Source organism: Harpegnathos saltator, unplaced genomic scaffold (genome assembly GCF_003227715.2).
Source record: "Harpegnathos saltator strain DR-91 unplaced genomic scaffold, Hsal_v8.6 scaffold426, whole genome shotgun sequence".
Lineage (NCBI taxonomy): Eukaryota > Metazoa > Arthropoda > Insecta > Hymenoptera > Formicidae > Harpegnathos > Harpegnathos saltator.
This window is the reverse complement of record NW_020230235.1, coordinates 4,805-30,528: the sequence shown is the minus strand read 5'-3', so window position 1 is coordinate 30,528 and position 25,724 is coordinate 4,805. Positions and strand designations below refer to the sequence as shown.

At 49.5% G+C, this 25,724-nt stretch overlaps 1 long non-coding RNA gene across 1 annotated transcript; it reads left to right on the top strand.

The window, feature by feature from the left end:
* The first annotated feature begins 19,944 nt into the window (after positions 1 to 19,944).
* Positions 19,945 to 21,798, top strand: LOC112589205 (uncharacterized). The gene is made up of 3 exons (XR_003113361.1): positions 19,945 to 20,783; positions 20,921 to 21,091; positions 21,162 to 21,798. It is a non-coding gene; the product is annotated as an uncharacterized LOC112589205 (long non-coding RNA).
* Positions 21,799 to 25,724: the final 3,926 nt, after the last annotated feature.

Below are 25,724 nucleotides of genomic sequence, written 5' to 3'. Positions count from 1 at the left end.
TACCTAATCATTTCTATCGTGTGAGATGTGGATATTTCATATGAAAATTCGCGATGAGCGTTCGGAGCGTTAGAAAACAATAGCGATCTCAGTGAGGCTAATGGTGGGAGAAAACAGTGTGTTTACGTTTGAAAAACAGAGATGCGGATGATAAGAACGATGTCACTGACGAGTGAGGCAGTCACTGTTGGACGTCCGAGGTGAGCGTGCCGTCGTCGCTTGTGTGGAAAATTGGTGAGTGTTAGCCAAATTGCTGTTTTCTGGTGGTCGGCGGCTGACCGAGGTCCCGAGCGTTATTCTCTTGCATGGTCGGCTGATGTCTCTCGAATCCGAGTGTCGGTGTCGTTGTGCGTTTTCCCTTCGACACCGATCCAATTCGGATGTCTCCTAGGTCGCCGGACTGAGCCCGCCATGCGTTTTCCCGGAGCGCCCGGTGTGATCCAGGTGATCTAAAGTCAGTAGCTGAGAGGGACATCTCGTGCGTTTTCCCTTGATGTCCATTGTACCTCTCAGTGCTGGATGGTGAGTCTTAAGCTGGAGTGCGCTGGTGTTCTCCTCGTGCGCTTTCCCTTGGTGATCCCCGGCTGCCTGCCAGCGTGTCGAGTGTGCGCATTCCCGCTCGAACCGCCATTTTGATCAACCGTCACATGAGGTAATTGCGTGAGGGCCTGACCCGAAGATGACCTAGCCCTTCGGCGCGTCGCCGTATCCCGCTCGGCCCTCGCCGGCGGGCGTCTGAACCAAGTTATTGCCCCGCGCCCTGTTTTTGTGTTTACTATCTCGAGTTGCTCGACTATTCATCCGGTTCGAGGATTAGAATAATTAGATAGGAGCGGGACAAAGCAGATGGCACGGGTCTCGCCTCCATACTATACATTATTAGTCCGTCCAACTCTTACATATGATTCGGTAACATGTACATGTGTAACATATTTTAAATTGAAATAGAATCTATGTATTTTGTCGATATATACTAACATTAATATTAGCCGGCCATGCCGGCCGTCGCGATTGTCAGCTATCCGGTGGTGAGACAAAGATTGGCTGTCTGTCTTTGTATATCTTATACCACTCGTAGCACGCAACGTACTAGCACTTATCATGCGGTGAATATGTATGCTGGAGAAGGTTTTCATTCTTGTCGCTGATTTTGCGGCTCCACTGTCAACGCGGAGTTCTCGGCAAAGGGACTAATAGCAGGATTCTTAACTCGTTATGACAACGACATTGTCGCTGCACAAGTATAATATTAGATGTACAAATGAATAATCCAAATTATTTTAAGCAGTTATGAAATCAATTTTAAATTGAATAGATTTTCCCGCTCTTTTGCCGTGATTATGCAATGTTGACATATAGCTATTAAAAAAACATATAGTTTGGCGAAAGGCCCAACATAACCTTCAAAAGTATTCAGTTCAATACAGTCGAAAATGGCAACAGAATAAGGTGCATATCCGACATTGCATTCTTTACGAATTCCAACAAGGGAAAAATGCTGCAAGAGCGTGCGAATCGATTTGTTCCTTTCTCGGCGAAGGTGTTGCATCGTACGATGTGTGCGCATTTTGGTTTAAGCGGTTTAAAAACGATAATTTCAGTCTAATCGACAAACAACGCCCTGGAGGCCCTTCGAAGTGCGATAATGATGATTTGGAACAACTGCTGAGAATTCGGCACAAACACAAAAACAGCTTGCAGAACAGTTGGGAGTAACGCAGCAAACGATTTCCACACACCTACATGAGATGGGAAAGATCCAGAAAGAAGGAAAATGGGTTCCGCATGAACTCACTGAAACCAACAAAAATTAACGAGTGGCAGCGTGTCTTTCTCTTCTCAATAAGCAGCGTCGAAAGTCTTTCTTGTGGAAAATCGTTACGGGCGATGAGAAATGGATACTCTATGACAATCCGAAACGCAGAAAGTCATGGGTAAATCCCGGCGAATCATCAAAATCGGTCGCAAAACCCAATTGCTTCGGAAAGAAAGTTCTTCTCCGCATTTGATGGGATATCAAGGGCGTGCTTTATTATGAGTTGTTGGAACCGCGTGAAACAGTTACTGCGGACTGCTACCAACGTCAATTAATCTGCTTGAATGAAGAATTGGAACGAAAACGCCCGTATACTGGCAAATGAGTACGTCCAGTGAAATTGTTGCATGACATCGCCAGGCCACACCTTGCTTGTAATAGGAAAGACACCATAATGAGTCTTGGCTGGGACGTCTTGCAGCACCCGGCGTATTCACCAGACATTGCTCCATCCGATTATCACTTGTTCCGGTCGATTCAACACGCCTTGTCCGATATGCACTTCCAATCAGTGGATGAGATCCGAAAATGGCTTGACGACTTTATCGTGTCCAAAGACGTAACACTTTTCCGAGATGGAATTCATCAGCTGCCTGAAAGATGGCTTAAAGTTATAGAAAGCAACGGCGAAATCTTTGATTAAACAATTTAATTTACTTTCTTTTAAAATAAACCTTGAATGTAGCTGAAAAAATTGGATTATTCATTTGTACACCTAATATTTTGAGGGTTTTCGTTGAACGTTGACCTTCATTTGGGTGTAACTTTCAATTTACGACCCGAAATCACGCCCAAGCTAAATATTTTTTCGGTGTACCGGGTGTTTCAGACCACCCGGATCACTCGATTTTTTCGTAAATACAACATTTTGGAGCAAAATGTTTCAAACAAAGTTATAGGGCTTCAAAGAATCTATTTACTAATGCTATAAATTTGACCTTGGGCTGACCTTGAGGAACCCAGTCAACATCAATATAAAAATCTTAAATGGAAACTCCAATTTTTGGTTTCACCGTCTTTTTCCACCAATTAATTTGAACAACTTTAAGCATTTTTTGAGTGTTAACACCCAAAATTGAAGATTTTTTTTCATAAGGGAGTAGGTTAATTATTGGAAACAGCTTTGTTGTCGAGATAATCTTCGTGTCCGGAGATCACAAAGTAAACTCCTATTATTAAATAAATACTTATTTAACTATATGTATAACAGGCTGACTAGGCAAATCACATTTAACGCGAAGGAAACGTGCAGGACGTCTATCTTTTGCGACGGTTGTAAATGAACGAATCTCTCCGCTCTCGCACGCGCTTAGCTGTCAAGCGGCCAATCCTGAATCCTGGTTGCCCACGCTCGCGTCAGATTAAGGAACGCAGGTGCAATGACACACGCAGCTACCCTATAATAGCCTGAGTTCCGATATTCATTGCGTAGTGAATATGATTGGAATGTAACCAATGGCTCTTGCAGCCAGCGTGATGCGCGATGTAACACGCGACGCGTATAATATCCAATGAGCGTATTAAAAATTACGGAATTTCGATTTGCAATGTCTCTTCAATGTCTCGGAAATATTAATGTTATGTTGCTACAAAGTATTTTGTGAATCTATATCTCTGCAATGTCTTCGTAATATTGTATTACAATTTACAACGTTGCAACGTTGCTGCAATGTTGTTGCAATGATCTGTGCTGTATGGGTTTAACAATTAGTACGCCCGAATAAGATCGTTTTTATATATTCAAAATTTCCAAATTCTTATATTACGCCGAAGGAAATCAATAACAACATCTCCATTTCTTCGTAAAACATAATTTTATTAATAAATCAGCCAACAACGAGACAACTGAATTATCAAATGCTACATATGATTAAGTATAATTTTAATCACTAGATAATAACATCTTTTATTTTTTAACCAATAAATAATGAATAGTGAATTAGGAAAAGATGCTCAAATTAACATCCATAGTATCGGGCTTGGATATAAAATGGGCTCGGCCCTTCGCGCGCAGGCAGTCTCTTATTAGCCTCTAACTAGCCTTCAGACAGTCTTTCGCTTAGCCTTTTGTCAGCCGTTTGCTAAAGGATTTTGAACCTGGAATCAGAAAGATTGGTATTAAAGATTATTGTTCTTGGGATTCCATCTGCAAATGCTAAGACATTTGTTAAGACGTAAATTCCAAATCATTAAAGGTCGAACGAGCCTTTTTTGCTGACCCAGGAGAAACCCCTTATTGGTACCCCCGGACCCTGAGTGGGGGACGGTCCAGGGGTTATGTGGGACTCGCACCCACTAAAACTCCTGGGGGACACCGTCCGGAGGATGCTTTGCGGCGAAAGACGGTATACTTCCGTACTGCCTCGCCAGACCACCGCACCCTATGGCCCGTCGGAACGGGCCATTCCGAGGCGCCGCGCGCCACGGGACTTACCAGGGAACGGTGGTTAGGGGAGGAAGGGAGAGTCGCCTCCAGCTCGCAAGCCAGAGGCTCCTCGATCGCACCGGGAGAGGAAGGTGACGACCTGGATTCTGACCCAGTTGACTGGGTCCACAGGCTTCCTTAACCGCACAAATCTGGATGGGGAGCTCCGTCTCTTATTACGACGCGCTACGCCGACCGGGCGAGTTTGACCTCGCCCGGCCCTGCCGGCCGGTACTGCATAGGGCAGGCGAGGGAGGGGGTGTCTAGCCCCCTCCCTCACCCCGACGGTCTGAGGTGGGAGGGTGAGAGAACAGGGCCCGGCCTCCACCGGGTTATTCTGTTCCTCCTAATCTGCCTCGTCGCATACGGGAGGGAGAAATCCATCCCCCCCATGGGCGGCACGCACCTGGGGAGAGAAAAACACCTCCCGCCCGCAATGGGAGAGATCCCTCCCGCGCTGTCAACGCAGGGGGCACCTTTTACCCAGCCGGGTCGCGCAGTTGACCTAGGGGTGCTATGGAGGGAGCACAAACCCCCCTCGGCACAAGGGGGCAGGCACTTCCCTCCGGCGCAGCCCCCAGCGTTGACCCTTTCTTTTTTTGGTCACGCAGAGGAAATCCTCATAGCTACCCCCGCTCTTTTAGGGAGGGCGGGGGTTATGTCGGACTTCTACCGTCTAAAACCCCTGTGGGGTGCCTACCGCTCGGACCGTGGTGGGAGGAGTCAGGGGAATTACGCCTGCATTCCCTCCCCGACACCCCGGCCCCAAGGCTTTCATGGAGCCCCACGCCCAAGTACCGCGCCCCTCCCAGATTGGGAGTCAAGGGCGCGATGCTTCGGCCGGTTGTCTGGCCGGATTGGCCTTCCGGTGTTAATTAGGAGGGAGGGGACATCCGCCCTCCTTCCTCGCCTCCGCCTTTCTCCTTCCCTACTGGGTGGGTAGGGGGTCAGGGGAGCAAGGCCCGGCCCCAAACAGTACTCGTTCCCCTTCTCCCTGCCATCACCGACGCCCGGAGTAGGCGATAGGGCTTACCCCCTCTCCCACCCACCCCCATCGGTACGTCGAAGGCGGGCCCGAGGCGGCTTCCGGCGAGCCGGTGGCCTTTCCTCCTCGGCCGACGCTACCTCGGGCCCACTACCCAACCCCGGGGAGCCTCGCCCACTCCGCCGCTCTCTGCGGCGGCGGTCTGGTCGACGCTCCCATTTGGTGGTTTCCTTCCAGGACATAAAGTCCTTGCAGAAGGAGACCGCCGGCCCCCACGCCTCCTCGCTCCCGCATATGGCCTGAACCATGCGCGGGAACGAGAGAGCCTCCACTCGGCACCCACTGCCCCAGGCGAGGACACGGCGTTGTTGGGTCCATGCCCCGCATGAACCCAACGTATGTTCCGCCGTGTCCTCATTTGCCCGATGGTGGCATCCTGCGGTGGGTTTCGAATCCGGTGCAGGAACAGACTGAAGCACCCGTGCTCGGTCAGCACTTGCACCAGATGAAAGATGAGTCCACGTTCCTTCCTGTCCGTCACCTCAGGCAGGCAGGGGCGGACAGCCTCGGCCGTTCAAAGCCCGAACCCGGAGGGGTCGGCCAGAATGGCCGACCAACGCTCCATGGTCCGGGCTCTGGCCTGGGACTTCAAGGCCGCCAGACCCCTGACCGTTAATCCTCCCTTCTCGCGGAGTTCGCGCACCCTCCAATAGAGAGTGTATCTTGTGTGAGCAGCTCCACGGGGGCGAAGCCGGCCAGGGTGGTCGTCGCCATGTATGAGACGGTGCGGAACCCTCGAATCGCCCTCACTACCACCGGCCGCATCGCCTGGCGCAACAGACTAATGCTGCAGGCATTGGCGCCCCATAGAGGGCGATCGAGAGAACCACACTCACATACAGGCGACGAGCCCGTCATCTAGGTCCCCTTTGGGTCCGCATGAGTCTGGTGAGGGCCAGACCCGCACCGTGGACCCGGGGGACTAAGCGCCTGAAATGCGCCTTAAAGTCAGGCCTAGATACTATATCGTTGGTCCGACCTGGACGTGGACTTCGTCCACCAGGACCCGGGTCTCCGGCGGCGCCCCACGACCGTCGTGAAAGAACATTGCTTCGGTCTTATGGGACTTCATCTTTAGTCTCAGGTCCTTGATGGACCCCACCACAGACGCCAGTGCAGCCTCCGCTCAGAGGCGGGCCTCCCCTAGTCCTCCTCCCAGGCTACTACTAGGTTGGATACAGGCCGATACCTTCGGCTTTTGTTCCTCCTTCTCCTTTTCCATAGAAGTTCTTCATTCCCCAACGGTTTGTGTGGGGAGTGTTCTCCTACTGCATCTCAATAAGGCCTCCTTAGTCATTGTCAAGACCGTCCTATGTTCCGATTTCTTCAGAGCTTTTTCCAACTCCCGACACGAAGCCAATTGGCCCTGGAGAAGCCTGAGCTCCTCCTTTACGGCCGTCAAAGATGCGGCCCCTTCCTCACTCTTCTTCATCAACTTCTTAACTTCGAGGTCCTTCGTCTCCACGCCCCCAATAAGAGCCTCTCTACATTCTTAGCTGATCCATAGCTCGCGACGCAGCTTCGCCCTTTCCTCATGGAAAATCCTCGCATCGTCCGTGAGCACTCATGTACTCGCGGGCTCCTTCAAAGGCGTCCAACAAAACATCCTTCTGGTGGACACTTAACACCCTCTCATTGGCCCAGTCGTCCTTCCTCCGCTCCATCCAGGCATCCCATTCTTCCCATTTGGAATGGAAGTAGCTAATTCCCTCTAGGACCCCTAGTTCCTCGCCAGGGAGCACCGATGGTGTGGTGTTTGCCAGAGTCTCTTGCGAGGCCCCTGATGTCTTCGACGACTCCTCCTCCTCTTCTTCTTCCTTTCCGTCCGTTTTAAAAATTCATCAGCCATTGGGATTGAAACCCTCCACTCCTGGCGGCACGACCGGCCGGGCATGCCCGTACGGCCGCCAGCAAACACTCGCCGCCCAGGGGATAGGTTTAGGGATTATGCGATCCCCATCCCCGGGGCTCACCCCGGGGGACCCCGGCCCCGACCTCGGAATATTTCCGAGCAGCCCGGAGCTCCCCGCCCCGGGTGCCGTGAGGGGTCCCAAACTTCCACGGTATGCAGACCCGGATGTGGCCCGTCCCTTCGGGCTGCCGGAGCACCGGCGTGCAATGCCCTCAGGGACGGAACTCCCACATACGAGGGTAAGGTCCTGCCCTTCCGACTGCCGGAGCACCGGCGTGCAATGTCGGAGGAGTGGGGTCCTTCTCGACTACAAAAAATGGTCGAGCCTGGCTATTACTGGTCTGACCGCCATAACATCTCTAGGCTTATCTGATCCAGTCCCTCCGTACAGACCACTCCGGCATGATAGGACCTGCCAGGGGCTGAAGCCCCCACCGGCACAGCTCTATACTTTATTGGGACCTTCAAGCCTCCCCACCATGACAAGGTGACGCCCGCGGGGAGGGGTCGAACGAGCCTCTTTTCCTCATAATAATACTACAAAAAATCATTTTTATTATTTGAATAAGTATTGAGCCAGCGGTTAACTATATTTAACCTAGGATATGAATTTGAAACTTAACAATATGGAATAATTTTATAATATATATATATATATGTGTACAGATTTCTTTACCTATCCCCCCTCCAGTAAATATAACCAGAAGGCCAACCCGGCCGGGGGACCGCGCCCCCGACTCTCTTTGTGGGAGGAGGCGCGGTACTTGGGCGTGGGGCTCTAATAATGAGCCCTGGGGCCGGGATGTCGGGGAGGGAATACGGGAGTAGTTCCCCTGACTCCCCCCACAATGGTCCAAAAAGTAGATATCCCGGTGGGGTTTTAGCCAGTAGGAGTCCGGCATAGCCGCCGCCCTTCCTAAGGGGTGGGGGTATCTATGATGGATTTCCCCACCGTTATAAAAAGTTAAAAGTTTTCTTTACCTCTCTTCCCTCACTGATTATCATCTTCATCTCTTTTTCCAAAACGCAGTGCTTTGAACCACGAGCACCGTTCTTCTTTTCTTTACCTTAAGAGTGTTGTGCTTAAACCACGAGCACCATTCTTCCTCATTTCCTTAAGAACGATGCTTGAACCACGAGCGCTGTTCGCCTTTTTATTTTCTAAAACTTAACCATGTCCCTTCCATCTACTCTATTATTGATAGATATTGTTAAAATAAGTATTACCAAAAAACCTCTTATGCCGAAAAGAACGAGGAGTGCCGGATGGCGGATTCAATTTAGGCGTCTGTTAAAAGGTTATTATAATTCAGGCATGCTCGACCTGGCTGTTTTCAAAACAGATCCATCAAAATCTTAGGTCCCGAGAATAAAATATGAAATAAAGGGAAATATATTTGAAGTTAAATTCAACACTAACGAGAATATTATTACTTTTAAACCTAATAATAACCCACCTCCAAAGGTAACAATCAAATAATAAAGATTTGGACAAGAATAGCGCTGATCCGAAGTAAACTAAACGAATCTAGACATTGCATGTTCTATGCTTGTCCAGGACGTAACAAGGAAGTAGGGCAGTGTTCCTTCCAGTATGATTATATTTCAATGCTGATACCAGCAAGCCTATTCTCTAACTCCGTAACGACCATGTCGTTATCATTACGTAGCGACAATTGTCGCTTGCACTGACGACACTATAACGACAAAGCTATTCTGTAACACAAGCTAGCAAAATGATATCGATACAAAAAATGATTCCAATGTCGTTATCGAAACAAGTATATTCGGTTTCATCCTAAGTAGAACAGGTTGCCTTTTTGATTAACGTTTTTGAAGTTAACTTATGAGATGTATCTATCCAGATAACACACGGACGTCCAGTGGACGTTCGAATTTGGACTTCGGAACGTTCATAAGACGTCTAAAAAAATCGGACGGACGTTCACAGGACACATTGATAGGATGTCCGTTTTTCACAATTCTGGATGTCCATAGAATATCCAAACCAAGGATCTAAAATGGACATCATTCTTAATTCTCCACTATTCGTAATTATTAGCAAAATAAACATTCAAAAATGCGTAAAGGAAAAGTTTATCAACAACAATAAAATTCTGAAATGCAAAATAATATTATTTATTTTTATATTAATATATAAAATTTAATTATAAAATTTCATTTCTCTAATGCGTTTATCGACCTTTGGAAATTTCAAAATTATTAAATGAACAAAAGTTAGGGCATTATTATAGTAATATATTCTTGATAGTAAATAAAATAAAAAAGTCTAATACTATTTTTTCTTTCGACGAATAGTTACCGAGATATCGTAAGTTAAATGTTGAAAAAGTTACCAAGGTTTCGTTAAATATTTCAAAAAATATTAGGCAAATAAAAAATGTTTCAGACACAAGTTGTTACAATTAATTGGGAGAAAAAGAAGATATAATAAAAAATTGGGTTTTCTGTTTTAAAAAATTAAGTTGATCTTCAACTGACCTTGAAAATGCCTTCCAAATAAAAAACTGATAATGCCATTTTCTTTCTCCTTCGAAATTATGGAATATGTGTTTTAGCTTTTTTTAATATCTTTCATAGTTTTCGAGATTTTTTACCTGTTACGTTTGACATTTAGCACCCTGTATATACAGGGTGTTTGAAAGCTTATCATGCAGACGAAAGTTGGAGATAGATTGGGTGTAGCCGAGAAGAAAAGTCATGTACCATAATGTCAAATTGCCAATAGTTATCGAGTTATTAATTAAAACATGTGAGCCAACGAGCGCGTAGAGAGCGGAGGGCGACCGCAGTAAGCACGTAGACATTTAATACAGGCGGAGTCAGCGAGTGACGGTAGGCGAACGCGCGCGACGAGGAGCGAGCGAGCGCGAATGACGAGGAGCGAGCGAGCGCGACGAAGAGCGAGCGAGCGCGACGAAGAGCGAGCGAGCGCGAACGACGAGGAGCGAGCGAGCTATAAGGAAAAAGCTATAAAGAAAAAGCCTCTTGTCGCTTACGTTGCCACTCGCCGCGCGCGCTTGCCTACCGTCACTCGCTGACTCCGCCTGTATCAAATGTCTACGTGCTTACTGCGGCCGCCCTCCGCTCTCTACGCGCTCGTTGGCTCACCTGTTTTAATTAATAACTCGGTAACTATTGCCAATTTGACATTATGGTACATGACTTTTCTTCTCGGCTACACCCAATCTATCTTCATCTTTCGTCTGCATGATTAGCTATCAAACACCCTGTATATACGAACAAAATCTAAACAAGCCTTAAAGCACACTTAGTGCGCATTAGTTCAAGCAATCAAATTCACTATAAAAATTTTTGTATAATAACCATTTTGTATAATAACCATTGACGTCCAACATTGGGCATCCTATGGATGGCCTAATATGGATGTTTTCATGAGTCCAAAATCGGATATACGATGGACGTCCATTTCACGTTCATGGACGTGCGGATGTAAAATGGATATAAAATGGACGTCCATAGGACATCTTGTGCTATCTGGATATAAGATGACAAATAAATATCAATAATTCGTCTTCATTAAAACGTTATCGATTAAGTAACAGTTAACTGTTGATTAATAGTTAGTTCATTAATGCAATTATATATTATATAAAGTTATATATTATAAGGGTATCATTTTTTACTGTTATCTTTTTTATATATCATACCTAAAATAGAATATGAAATAGATATTATTTTTTAGAAAATTTTGTAAGCCTTAGAACTAGTTATCTATTTTTCGTCTTTTACGTTTGATACGAAAGTTCTCGACCTAACAATGAAAGAAAATTTTTTTTACCGTGAAATATGTTTTATTTTTCAATATAATCTCTTGAAACTTCAATACATTTATTCCAACGTTTTTCCAATAATTCAATACCATCATTAAAATGTGATTCCGGAAGGTTCTTTTCGTTCTGGTGTGTAGTGGTGGATCCAAGTTTCAACAACAGTTATTAAACGACGCTTGAAATCCATTTTATTTTGCTTAAAACGATCCAAACACGCTTGAGAAATACGCATTCGAATGCATTTTTGGTCAATTGTTAACAAATGCGGCACCCATCTTGCACAAAGCTTTTTTAACGCATGCTACTACTCGAATGACTTGACAGATTGAATAAAATTTTACATGAGTTTATATCAGGGATGCCACTTTTCAATATAATTATAGTTTGACAGTTTCTAATGCCATGTATGTGTCAGGTCGAGAACTTTTCAGACTGCCTACGTATATTTGGTATCGTTTTCATTGTAACGACAAGTTACCTTATTTCTGTCGCCAATCCGAAGGAGAAATAACAGTCGAATCGATATCGTTTAGACATCGATTAGATGTCGAATAGATGTCGATTATAAGGTCTAAAAGACATCGATGAATATTCGACTTGCTATTTATGTGAATGCCTGGAAGAGCATCTGGAAACAAAGGGTATTTACGACGAATTAGTCGGATTCCAAATCGGACCAAGCAGTAGTACCACAAACTTCTATAGTATAACTAGACTGCTAATTCCCTTAGGCCCGGTTGCACCAACGTTACTCAAGTGCTTCGCTTAGTTAAGATGCGTTTAAAGTAAGACGTGCGTAAAGTAAGTTTTTTAAAATTTGCTGACGTTGCACGGCTATCATGAAAACAATACTAATACACGTATTCATAGTTCTTCCTTATCTTAAGGATGAAGGAAGCCTCCATGAAGGATTCCTTGAATCTCCAAAACCGCTTTATTTCATAGATGTACTTCGAGTCTTCTTTCCAGAAGGAAGGAATATTTTAGGGATTTTAGTGATTACTGGATGCAGCATTGTTTTATGGCGCCAGTAACCTAACCTAACCTAGTACCAGTTCAGCAGCAGCGAAAAAGAACAGGCCTATAACCTATCAGTCCTGTCACTATCTTATTTACAATAAAACAAAAATTTTTAGTTTAGTTTAGTTCGTCATATTGCTCCAGACTGCATACAGCGTCTCTGAGGCCGTGCTCACCACGCTAATGGCTAGGGTGGCCAGCAGGGAAAAAGAAGGAAATATCACCCTGACTGAGAGGGAGGCTGAGGAGCTCCGTGAGGAGCTCAGGATGACAAGGGTGGAGAACAGGCGGCTGGCGGAGGAGCTAGAATCGACGAAGCGACTCGTCGCTTCGTCGATTCCCATGGCTCCTCCGGCGGCTGCCCCTTCCCCACCAGTCTTCCCAACAGGACGGAGACCCACCTTTGCTGAGATGGTCAGGAGACTAACATCCTCAGCCACGACGAGCGAGGAAGAGGAGGGGGCTAGGAAGGATAGGGAGAGAAGAGAGAGGCACAGGAAGAAGAGAAGGGTAGCCTTTCCCTCCACTCCTACCTCAACTGGGACAGCAGGAAGTGAGGGGGGAGTTTCAGAGGCACCACCAATACTGGATGACGTCATGGAGGTGACAAATGAAGCTGCACCCCCACTGGTAAGGGACAAAGGAACGGTAAAGGGGCTGGACGCCAACATGCGGGCCCGGTTCCCGGACTGCGGCTGCGCGGCGGAAGTCAACCGGCTTAAAGCCGTTGTCGACCGCCTCGCGGCTGCGGATTCGGGAGGCGGGGCAGCTGTGGCGGTGGGAGTTTCGCCCACTCTCCCTATTGGAGTAGGGAAGGAGGAGATAAGGAAGGCCCCTCCGAAGGAAGTGAGGACATTCCCCGAGGCGCCCAAGAGACAGGGGAAAAAGGAGAGAAAGAAAAGGAATAAGAAGAGGAAAAAGGCCAGGGACAGGTTGATAAGGAAGGAGGAGGAGAAGAGGGCCCAAGAAGGAAGAAGAGGTATCGCAGCCAAGGACCTCTTGGAAGCTGGATTGGACTCGGCGCTGAGGTGGGCGCTTCTTCCCGGCCAGGGACCAGCAGAGATGTGGTCCCAGGTGGTCGGGAGAAAGGAGAAGCAGAAGAGGAAGGAGGAGGCGAGGACGAGCGGCCCATCCGGCACAGTGACCTTCGCTCCGAAAATAAAACCTGGAGGAAGAGAGGCAACAGTGGCGGGACGAGGCAGGCCCAAGCCGCCGCGCTCGGCGGCCGTCACAGTCATATGCCCCGAGGGTGAATACACCAAGTTCATGGTGGAGGCCAGGCGCCGCGTTATCCCGGCGGACCTGGGGATTGACACATCCCTAAGGGTCCGCCGGGGCCCTGAGCGGGGACGTTGTTAATAGAAGTGCCTGGCCTCAACGTCGGGGCATCCGCCAACCGGCTTGCGGACGAGCTCCGCAAGCTGGCGGCGGAAATGGGCCCCGGTTTTCGCGTCCAGAGGCCGGTAAAGGTCGCAGCATTGCGACTAGCTGGCCTGGACGCGACAACCGGGGCCGACGAAGTGACGGCCACCGTTGCCCGCGCTGGGGGGTGCTCACCTGGGGAAATATCCCCAGGTGCGATGAGCATCACCCAGCGGGGGACGGGCGCCATGGTGGTGCGGTGTCCGTTGGCGGTGGCCGCGAAGGTCGCCGCCGCGGAACGGGTCCACATGGGGTGGACCCGTGCCGGGGTGACGGCGCTGCCCGCTCGCGCAGTACTGTGCTTCCGGTGTCTACTACCGGGGCACGTGCGCGAACGGTGCACTAGCGTCGTCGACCGCAGCGACTTGTGCTATCGCTGCGGTACCCCCGGCCACCGCGCCAAGGGGTGCCAGCGGGCGGCGAACTGCCCCGTCTGCGCGGAGGCGGGCAGGCCCTCCGGTCATAAGATCGGAGGGCCGGCCTGTGGCCCCCCTCCAGGCAAGAAAAAGAAAAGGAAGAAAGGTGGAGGACCGATGAGAGCGGGGGGTGCAAAGGCGACGGGAGCCCGGGACGTCGCCGATACACCAGCCCAGCCAATTCCGGAGCAGCCAAGGGAGGGGAACGAGTCCTCTCACCCAAGGAAGGACCTGGAAGGGGAAAAGAGCGGGGAGTTGCCGGCTCTTACCTCAGCAGTCATCCAGGAGGACCAACCACCCAGCCAGCTCGATTGGGAGCCGGAAACGGCGGCAGGAACACAAGAATGGAAGGAAGAGCCACCTGTAGCAGCCGGAAGGAAGAGGAAGGATAAAGAGGACCCGGAGCCTATGACGGAGGATACGGAACAGGAGGACATCAAGGTTAGGAGGGTGGAGCCTACGGGCCCACCCCCAACAATCGTAGAAGAAGGGGAGATGGAGAGAACGTTACCCCCATCTCTCCAATTAGCCGATTCCTCCTCGTACTCCCGAGAGGAGGAAATCGTCCAGGTAGGGACCCCCCACTACTCCGCAGAGGTACCCGCAGATGAGGCCACCACGGCCGAAACCTCCCCCAGGGAATCCAAGACGGCTTTGCCGTTGCAGGATTGCCAGGGGGAGGTTGAAGTAGGCAGCCCGGAGGAGGCGTGCAAGGCTTAGCCTTCGCGCCACTCCGGGCCCTACAGGCCAACGTCAGCCACGACGCCCAGGCTCAGGACCTCTGTATACAGAGGATGACTGAGCTGGGCGCCGGGCTGGCGGTGGTCACCGAGCCGACCTGGATCCCGGTTCGCAGTGCGAACTGGTTCGGTGGTCCGGACGGCTCGGTGGCCTTGGTGGCAAACCTTGCGACGGGGGCCCCGCCCTGTACATTCAGGGAATCGGGGCCCTCGAACGTGGCAGTCGACTGGGGGCCCGTCACTGTGGTGACGGGCCCCCAGTCCTTCCCAGACCTTCCCCACCGCAGAAACAAGGCCGGTCTCGGTCATCCCGCCCCAATCAAGGCGGTCCTGGACAGGGTCAGGGAGTTGGTGCGAAGGTGCCATCCCCGACCAGTAATTGCCGGGGACTTCAACGCCTACTCGGAAGAGTGGGGCTGCAGTCCCCGGCAGCGGGACTGGGCCTCATTCTAATGAATGAGGGCTCAGAGAGCACCTACGTGTGGCCGGGGTGGGGTGGAGCCTCGGTTATTGACTTGACTTGGGCGACCCCCTCGGCCGCAGGATTCTTCCACGAATGGAAGGTGGAGGCGGAGGGGGAAACACTGTCTGATCACAGACATATAGTGTGGACCCTCCGCCTCCCCAAACCCCAGCAGGTGCTCATCCGCCGCCCTGGGGAGAGGGAACCCCCTCTCCCCAAGAGATGGGACCTCAGTCGGCTGGACGCGGATAGGTTTCGGGCGGCTGTCCTTGTGGTATCCTGGCACCTTGGGGAGGTGCCAGGGGGGCGGGACCCCGACCCCTGCAAAGGGGCCGAGGAAATAGTGGGCATCGTGACGTCGTGTTGTGACGTCGCGATGCCCCGATCCCGCCCCCGCTCTCGCCGGGCCACGTATTGGTGGAGCAAGGAGCTGCGTCGGCTCCGATGCTCAGCCATGGCAGCCAGACGGCTGCTAATGCGGGCTCGGCGGGATGGAGGGGATGTCACAGGGACGAAAAGGGACTACTTCCGAGCGTGGAAGGCCCTAAAAGCTGCCATCGCCGAGGCAAAGCGAGCGGCCTGGGAGCAACTTGTAATGCCGGAGCCTCCGGGTTCGGTTTTCTTTTATCGTCGATCCGGCCCCTACGTCGCGATCGTCGTTAGCGAATCGCGCGCCGAAGTTTTTATTAGGAGAAGGTGATTTTCGTTGAATGATTAAAGTTGATCGGTTTTGTTGACAGAGACGCTTTATTGTGTCGTTTCAGCACGCAATGACCGCGTGTTATTTTCGCGAGGTTCCCCAATGTTTGGGTACCGCTTCAACGTGCGATGTTGTCTCGCTTCGGCTCGTCGTCGCAGCGAACGGCCGTATTCCGCTGATGATGGTTCGGTTAGGTGCGTGACTGTCGCTTCGTTAACAGTAATTATTTTAACATACAGACAGTTCCGCAGATGGGAAATAAGAAAATTCGCGACCGTGTCTAAAATAGCGATTTCGTGCGGGCGTTATTGCAGGCGTTACTCGGATTTAAATGCTCGGGTTTAAATGCTTGGTTTCGTCTGACGCTCGCTGTACATAAGAACCCGTGCAAAAACGCGTCGCGTCGGGCCGCGTTATCGCTTGCGGTGCTTACATAATAGGTAGGCCGTTCGTCGAGCGTGAGACTGGCGATTGTTTTTCCCGGTAATCGTCGAAATTACTTGCTTCGCGTCGCGTGATTTTCGTTGCCGGGAGAGGTTCGTCAGGCCTTACGGCATGATCCCCTGGTCCTACGAGTCGCGGGGGTTAGGCGATTTCTTTTGTCTGGAGGTCGCGATGCGCTTTGTCGATGGAGTTATGCCAGGCCGGCGGCCGCGCCGGCCAGTCGGTAGGTGTGGGTGACGACTCTGTCTGCCTTCGCGTCCTTTCGTACTCTGAGTCCTATAGGAAGAGAGAGGAAGAAACAAAAGAAATATATTTATGAGAGCGTTCCGGAGAACACACCGGAGTAACGGCAAACTCGCCGTTCGATCTCTGAATCACGAAGACGGTACAAAATAAGATCGTTCCGGAGAACACACCGGCGTAACGGTAAACTCGCCGTTCGATCTTTATATCGCAAAGACGGCACAAAAGAGGATCGTTCCGGTGAACACACCGGCGCGACGGCAAACTCGCCGTCCGATCTTTATATCGCAAAGACGGCACAAAATAAGATCGTTCCGGTGAACACACCGGAGCGACGGCAAACTCGCCGTCCGATCTTTATTTCGCCAAGACGGCACAAAATATCGCAAAGAACGGAAGCAATCGCGGATGCCGACGGCTGCGGCCTGGTAGATTACTTATTCGGAGCTTTCGATCTTCTGGAGGCACTCTGCAGATTTGTTGACGAGTTTTCCTAGACGGTGGATCGTTTCAGACTCTCCGAAGACTCTCCCAAGACTGCTTGAAGCCTGTCCAAAACTCGACTCCCCCAAAGACAAGAACCGTCGGGTTTATATACCCGTCATTTTCTGTCTTCGGTTTCTTTCGTTGATTAATCCGAATTTGATCGAGAGTAATCGTGAGTATGCGACGTCCGCCGAGGATCGCTTTGGCGGCGCCGCGAGTTCGGCTCGGTGGCCGATCTTTCCCGAGCGTTGCTGCCGGGTCTTCGGCCAGCCTCGGGTGAGCGCGTTGACAGGCGCGGTGACAGCGCGAGTCGGGGGGCGTGCGCTCAGCTGACTGCCGCGTGATGTTCAGCGGCAGTCAGCGTAACGACATATTTGCCGGTATGTGTCGTTACAAACTGGTGGGCTCCCTGGATGACGATCCGTGGGGGCGCCCTTACAAAAGGGTGACTGGGAAGATTCGCCCTTGGGCGTCCCCACCGACCGAACAAATGGACCACTAGGCCCTCAACGGGCTCCTGGACGCCCTCTTCCCGAGGGCAGAAGGGGGCCCACCCGTGATCCCTCCCCCAAAAATGGAGGAGGGAGATTGGGATGAGGGCCTGGAGGTCAGTCCAGAGGAGCTCACTAGGGCCAGGAACAGGCTCGGGGTCAAGGGCAAGGCCCCGGACCCCGATGGAATTCCTGGCCCCTGGGCGAGGGCCCAGGCGTGGCCAGGAAACCTATTCGCGGCCACGCGCAGGGTATTGAGCGGGTGTCTCAGAGAGGGGATATTCCCCCCAGAGTGGAGGAGGGCCAAGTTAGTCCTCCCCAAGGAGGGCAAAGCACCCGGTAGTGCGTTGGCCTATAGGCCGATATGCCTGCTGGACGAGGCGGGCAAGTTGCTCGAACGCATCATTGCCGACCGCCTCGTCCAGCACCTATCCTCGGAGGGGCCGAACCTCCACGATCGCCAATTTGGGTTCAGACCCGGGAGATCCACGCTGGAGGCGGTCCAGTGTCTCCGGGGCCTGACCCAGGCGGTCGTGGAGAGGGACGGCGGGGTGTTGTTGGCGGTTTCCTTGGATATAAGGAACGCCTTCAACACCCTGCTGTGGCCGGAAATAGGGCGGGCGCTCGTGCATCACGGTGTGCCCGCTTATCTCCGGCGTATCCTCTCGGCCTATTTCGGGGGCAGGGACCTCGCCTTCCCAGTGGAGGGCGGGATCCAGGGCCGGCGCACCATGGAACGCGGTGTTCCGCAGGGGTCCGTTCTGGGCCCCCTGGTATGGAACATCGCGTTCGACCGGGTGCTGAGAACTCCGCTCCCCCCGGGCTGCCACGTTATCTGCTACGCGGATGACACGCTAGTGGTGGCCGGGGGGGGGGAGAACTGGGGGGAAGCCCGCCTCTGCGCGGAGGCGGTACTGAAATCGGTGGTGGGCACCATAAAGGCACCATAAATGGTCTTTCGGTGGCGCCCCAAAAGACCGAGGCCGTATATTTTTACGGCCGAGGTCGAGAGGCGCCTCCGGAAACCCAGGTCCTTGTGGATGGCGTCTACGTCCGCGTCGGGCCGACGATCAAATATCTCGGCCTGACCTTGGACAGTCGTTGGAGATTCGGGCCCTATTTTGGGAACCTGGCCCCCCGGGTGCGCAAGGCGGGTCTGGAGGTAGCCAGCCTAATGCGCACCCAGGGGGGCCCGGGATGGATGGCACGCCGCCTGTATGTCACGGCCGTGCTCTCGGTCGTCCTATACGGGGCACCCATATGGGCGCCCAGCCTATTGGTCTGCCGGAGGGGAAAACGCTCCCTACGGCAGACCTTGAGGCCGATGTTAATAAGGGCGATCCGGGGGTATCGGACCGTGTCATACATGGCGGCGACCACCTTGGCCGGTGTCCCGCCCGTGGAGATCCTTGCCGATGAGAGGGCAGTCCTCTATTGGCGGGTGAAGGAGCTCTGCGGGGAAGGGACGCTAACGGCCAGGGATTTGAAGGGCCTGATACTCCAGGCCAGGGACCGGACCCTTCGTAAGTGGCAGGACGAGCTGTCTGACCCGAAGGTGTCCGGTCCTACAATGGCCGCGACTGTCCGCGCCTGCCTGTCTGAATTGACGAGCAGGAGGGGACGTGGAATGACCTTCCACCTGGTGCAGATGCTGACCGGGCATGGCTGCTTCGGTCGGTATCTGCACCGGATCAGAAAGGAGCCCACCACTCGATGCCACTACCGCCCCATTCTCGAGGACACGGCGCATCACACCCTGTCCACATGCTCCGCATAGGACGGGGAGCGCCGTGTCCTCGAGGGGGCGGTGGGGTGCCGAAGGGGGGAACTCTCGCTCCCGCGCATGGTCACGACCATGTGCGGGAGCGAGGAGGCGTGGGACGCAGCGGCCTCCTTCTGCAGAGAGGTCATCTCGCAGAAGGAGGCCGCGGAGTGGGGACGTCGACCGGGAGTGCGGAGCCGGAGGCAACGCACCGGTCGACGATCCCCCGAAGGAAGAATCGGCAGCGGACCCGAGGTGGCGTCGGCCGAGGAGGACTCGTCGTCCGTCGACAGCGACGGGTCGAGAACTCCTCGGCCGCCTCGGGCCCGCCACCGTCCGAGCAGGGAGGACTAGGTTTCCCTGGTCCCCCCGCGCGGTCGGACAAGTAGGGTAAAGGGGAAGCGATGTCCCGGTTGGGGCCGGGCCCGCTCCCCCAAAACCCTCCCCCCTTGATTAGCAAGGGGGGTAAAGGAGGAGGGGTGGGTGTCTCCTTCCTCCTAACAGGTGTGACCAGAAGGCCAACCGGTTGGGCAACCCATCGGGGACCGCGCCCTGAACTCCCTTCGTGGGACAGGGCGCGGTACGTTGATGGCGTGGGCTCCCGGAGAGCCCTGGGGCCGGGGGATTGGGGAGGGAATGCGGGAGCAGTTCCCCTAACTCCCCACCCAACGGTCCGACAGGTAGACATCCCGCAGGGGTTTTAGTCGGTAAGATTCCGATATAACCCCCTCCCCCCCCAAGGGGAGGGGGTATCCATGATGGATTTCCCCTGCGTTACCAAAAAAAAAAAAAAGACTGCATACAGCAACTCCTCCCTGAATAGCAAGGAGGGGGGGTAAGGAGGGAGGCGGATGCCCCCCTCTCCTCAGGTGAAACCAGAAGGCCAAAGGTCGGCCAACCGACCGGGGACCGCATCTTGGATTCCCTCTGTGGAACAGGGTGCGGTGCAATGATGGCGAGGGGCTCCCTTAGAGCCCTGGGGCCGGGGGGTTGGGGAGAGAATATGGGAGTAGTTCCTCTGACTCCCCTCTCACCGGTCCGACAGGTAGGCATCCCGCAGGGGTTTTAGTCGGTAAGAGTCCGACATAATCCTCTGACCCCCCCCCAAGGGTCGGGGGTATCCATGATGGATTTTCCCTGCGTGACCAAAAAAAAAAAGATTGCATACAGCAATGTCCATTCGCCATTTCCCAGTAGTATGATGTAGAAAGAAAAACAGGGACAGCGCGTACGCAGTCCCCACGATCAAAAAAATGCGCAGTTACAAGAACCACATCCAACCGCCGCGGAGGCGAACAGAAGACTTTTAAAACAAAAATCATATTAGTCAATAATGGATAAAAGTGTTTGTTATACGGACCGGGAGAGAATGCTCCTGGCGCAGCTTATTTCAGAAGAAGAAGCTATTGAAAATAAGAAAACCGGTGCGACAGATATGAAGAATAAGGCAGAGGCATAGGAGAGACCTAACCTAGGAGAGAATAACAAAAAAATACGCTAGCGAAGGTTATACGCCATATGTTACGGCCATACGTTTCAGCAAACAACTGAGGAAATGCTGGGATAACATGAAACAGGAATAAGTAATAATGATTTTTTTGATAATTTATCAGTTTATTATATATACTTCTGTTAAGCGAAATTCTTTTTACATATGTATGTCTTTATATTCGGTTCCTTTTTATTATATTTTGATACTTATTTTATTAATTTATCTCAGGAAACGAAAATTAAACACGGTGATCCGGCACCACCGGCTTATGACAGGTGGAGGTTCTGCACTGGTACAACCGAATGACCCAGTAATGGAATTCATGAATGCAACACATGCTAACTTAGAACGTAGAAATTAATTGCCCATTTGACAGCACTACAATATTTGAGAAAGAATGTAAGCACTATACGTAGATCTTATTTTTCTTTTATATTACAACATTCAATTTTGACTTTTCATTTTTCAGATAATGTACAGATATGTTCTACATAAAGACCATCCACACAAGTGATCATCGAAGATGAAAATGAAAAGGACGAGGAAGATACTAATGATGTATTTCTGTATGATCAGAGCATCCCATCTAATCTCATAGCATACTATTGGAAAAAGGGGCCACTTTAAAGAGTAAAAATCTAATGGTAATGATCTACTGGCAGCTATCTACTAACGTCTGTTTTAAGACCTGAGACAGACGCAGAAATTCGATACAATACTGCACATACCAAAACATGAGTTATAGTTGAACAACTGTTTGGAGTTTGAAAACGTCGATTTCCATGCCTGTACTACGGCTTAAAAACAAAGTTGACCACATCGGTGGCAATTATATGTGCCACTGCCGTTTTGCACAATGTATGTATACAAAATAATTTGGGTGAAGTGGTCTGAGAGGAGCTTAATGAGAATATATTTGAGGACATTATAAATCGAGAACAAGATGGTATAGTACTTGTGCACAGATATGCTTTTATTTTAAGACATTTTTCTTAAATATGAAATAATGCTGTGAATCAATTATATTTTTTATATTAAGTTTATATCTACGATGAATGGCATGTTCTAATAATGTTAATCAAGATAAATTCATACAAATTTACACTTATACATGTTTAGATAAAAAATTAATAATTATTATTAATAATTATTATTAATTCAAATTAAATAATAATATTATTAATAATTAATTTGAAGAATGTTTTATCGTAGAATATTATATCTTTGTCAATATTTTATATTATACTATGTTTACCTGAGTGCCTCTTCCTTTTTCAACAGTTTTAGCATAATAATCTTCTCTTCTGCTTCAGCAATCGCCATTTTTTAGTATGAAGCTCCCGTTGCTGCTCAGTTGCTTCTCGCAGTTTTATTAATCTTAATTATTTTTCGTTATAGTCCTGAAAATTAATTATTTTACCATTAGTATTTTATTATCATTAATTTGATGAAATGAAGATTACTTTTCTCCACTTTCGTTTCGTTGCGATTTCAATAATATTTCCAGTAAGATAAATATCCTATATAAACGTTATATATTAGGCTGTTACTGAAATATTTATGTATTTAATTTCATACACAAATCAGTCGAAATTATATGTTCATTTAATGTTGTAATATACAAAGTTATGTAACGTAATGTAAAAATATGTAACGTTACTGGGATATATTTGCTTTACCAGCAAGTTATTGAAATGACAACGAAATATTATTCATATTAAAGAATATTAATAATTAATTTAAATTTAATTTAAAAGATTTTTCATTACCATTAGATTTTTACTCTTTAAAGTGGCCCTTTTTTCTAATGGTGTGCTATGAGATTTAAATGGGATGCTCTAATCATATAGAAATACGTCATTAGTATCAGCAGAGAGGAAGCTGAGAGCGCCCAACACGGCGTTTTCGGCGACACCGATTTTTCGCACTGAGAATGGGCGCTATCTGCATCCATTTTGAGAAGGGAACTACGATGCTACATCCACTTTTAGGTGTCGACGGTAAAACCTGCATCTGGTGGCTGTCCGTGCTACATCCACTTTCGGGCGGTTTATGTCCGTGCTACAACCATAATAGCGTACTTGACAAGCACGGTCTCGCGCATTGTTATGCATTTGTAACATGAATTAACATGTTAACATGCACAAAAAAATAAGAATTGAGATTGTATATGATTAATATCATGAAGATTATATACGATTTATATCGATATATAAATATATGATAATAAGATAATATTTTGTGTGTACCCAAAATTATTTTTCCAAAATATTTCAGCGTTACGTTAATATTTATTTATACTCCGGCAGGCGTTCTTTAGCGCAGTTGTGTCCGTGTGCATGTATTGCATTGAAAGTGTGCGTGACGTACGTGTGCATATACGCACTCACACACCACACACACACACACACACACACACACACACACACACACACACACACACACACACACACACACACACGCACACACGCACACACGCACACACGCACGCACGCACACACGCACGCACGCACGCACACACGCACACACGCACACACGCACACACACACACACACACACACGTGTCATACGCAACAGATAGAATCTCTGGGTATATGCTTAAACATTTTCAATTGCCGTACGTTTCTATGTAAGAATGTAATCGGCACACACACACACACAGAGAAACTGCTCCCGTCTATCCGTCTGAAGTCCCGCCCTCCGCTCGGCTTGTTTTGACGAGCCAAGCGAAAGAGAGAGAGAGAGAGAGAGAGAGAGCGAGAGAGAGAGAGAGAGAGAGAGAGAGAGAGAGAGAGAGAGAGAGAGAGAGAGAGAGAGAGAGAGAGAGGAGAGGGAGAGGGAGAGGGAGAGGGAGAGGGAGAGGGAGAGGGAGAGGGAGAGGGAGAGGGAGAGGGAGAGGGAGAGGGAGAGGGAGAGGGAGAGGGAGAGGGAGAGGGAGAGGGAGAGGGAGAGGGAGAGGGAGAGGGAGAGGGAGAGGGAGAGGGAGAGGGAGAGGGAGAGGGAGAGGGAGAGGGAGAGGGAGAGGGAGAGGGAGAGGGAGAGGGAGAGGGAGAGGAGAGGGAGAGGGAGAGGGAGAGGGAGAGGGAGAGGGAGAGGGAGAGGGAGAGGGAGAGGGAGAGGGAGAGGGAGAGGGAGAGGGAGAGGGAGAGGGAGAGGGAGAGGGAGAGAGAGAGAGAGAGAGAGAGAGAGAGAGAGAGAGAGAGAGAGAGAGAGAGAGAGAGAGAGAGAGAGAGAGAGAGAGAGAGAGAGAGAGAGAGAGAGAGAGGGAATGTGTTCGCTCCATCTCGCTCTGATTCGCAACGTTGCCGAGATTGTGCTTCCCGACACACGGCCGAGATTGACGTTTCACTCTCGGCGTGAATCCAACGAGATGATCAATAGCAATTGATTTCGACTAAACTGGTTGTGTCGATAGATTTGCATGACAAATTAACATTGCACTAAAAGATACGGCATAGCATTGAAGCGTTTGCAAGAAAGTCGCGATTGAAAATCGCGAGTGCTTCATGAACCAAAACCAAGGAGCGAGCTTCTCAAAGAGCGTGTGGCTTGGTGGAAGTACTCTGGACTCGCGAGGTTGAGGTCGGTGGTTCGCATCTCCTTGGCGGTCGGCGGTCGGCGTTGTCCTTTTTCGCCAATCTTTTTTTGTTTCGTTTTTTAGGAAAATGCACGTGTTGCATACAACATACGTGTATCACAATAAATTTTTTTTTATTTTTTAAGAAAATGCACGTATTGCATACAACACACGGGCATCGCAAGCATTGCACGTTTCGTCGATGACACTTCCTTTGAGACCCCGCCCTCCGCTCGACTTGTTTCGACGAGCCAAGCAAAAGAGAGACAGAGAATGTATTCGCTCCATCACCTCTGTGAAAATGGCCCTTCGTTCTTCAAATTTGAAAAAAATTATTAGAGTTCTGAATGCCCCTCGCAGAGTTCTAGAGTTCGCAATCCTTTATAGAAAGAGTTCCGTCATTTAAAGTAGAGAAAATACCATTTTAAAAATCGGAGGGCCAACTTCACGACGCCCCTCATTATGTAAAAAATGACAATTTTTTTAGAGTTCTAGATAGATTTTTAATAGTTCTATAGTTCTAGATAAGTTTTAAAAATAGTTCTGTTTAAAACAATAAGAAAAATTATATTTAAAATTCTCGAATTAGAAAACGAAAAATGGCAAGAACTCTACCAATTTTGGTTTTAGCGCGTCGCATGTTAATAATAATCTTTAGAACTCGTGAGGGGCTAACCAGAACTCTGAATAAAACATTGGATTTTCAAAAAAATTGATTGTTTATTAAACACGTAAAATTTTTTTTTCGGAAATCCGATGTTTCATTCAGAGTTCTGGTTAGCCCCTCACGAGTTCTGAATATTATTATTAACACTCGGAACGCTAAAACCAAAATTGAAAGAGTTCTCGCCGATTTTCGTCCCTCGAGTCGAATATTTCCATGTCCCTCGGATCGAAAGATTTTTTCGGAAATCGGACGTTCCATTCAGAGTTCTGGTTAGCCCCTCACGAGTCCTGAATATTATTATTAACACTCGGAGCGCTAAAACTAAAATTGAAAGAGTTCTCGCCGATTTTCGTCTCACGAGTCGAATATTTCCATGTCCCTCAGCTCGAAAATCGGCGAGAATTCTTTCAATTTTGGTTTCAGCGCTCCGAGTGTTAATAATAATCTTTAGAACTCGTGTGGGGCTAACCAGAACTCTGAATGAAACGTCGGATTTCCGAAAATAAATTTTCTGAGTGAGATGGGAGTCGCAATTTATGGAAAAATGTAGCGTTTTTACAGCACTATATTTTGGTGCAAAAAACAGGCCTGTATCTCTAGCCGTTTAGGAGATATCGAAGGTTAAAGTTTTCCAACCTTTCTCCGTTGATATCTCCGCTTCTACTGGGAGTTGAGAGTCGTAATTTACGGGAAAATGTAGGGTTTTGAGAGGACTATATTTTGGTGCAAGAAACAGGCCTGTATTTCTAGCCGTTTAGGAGATATCGAAAGTTAAAATTTTCCAACTT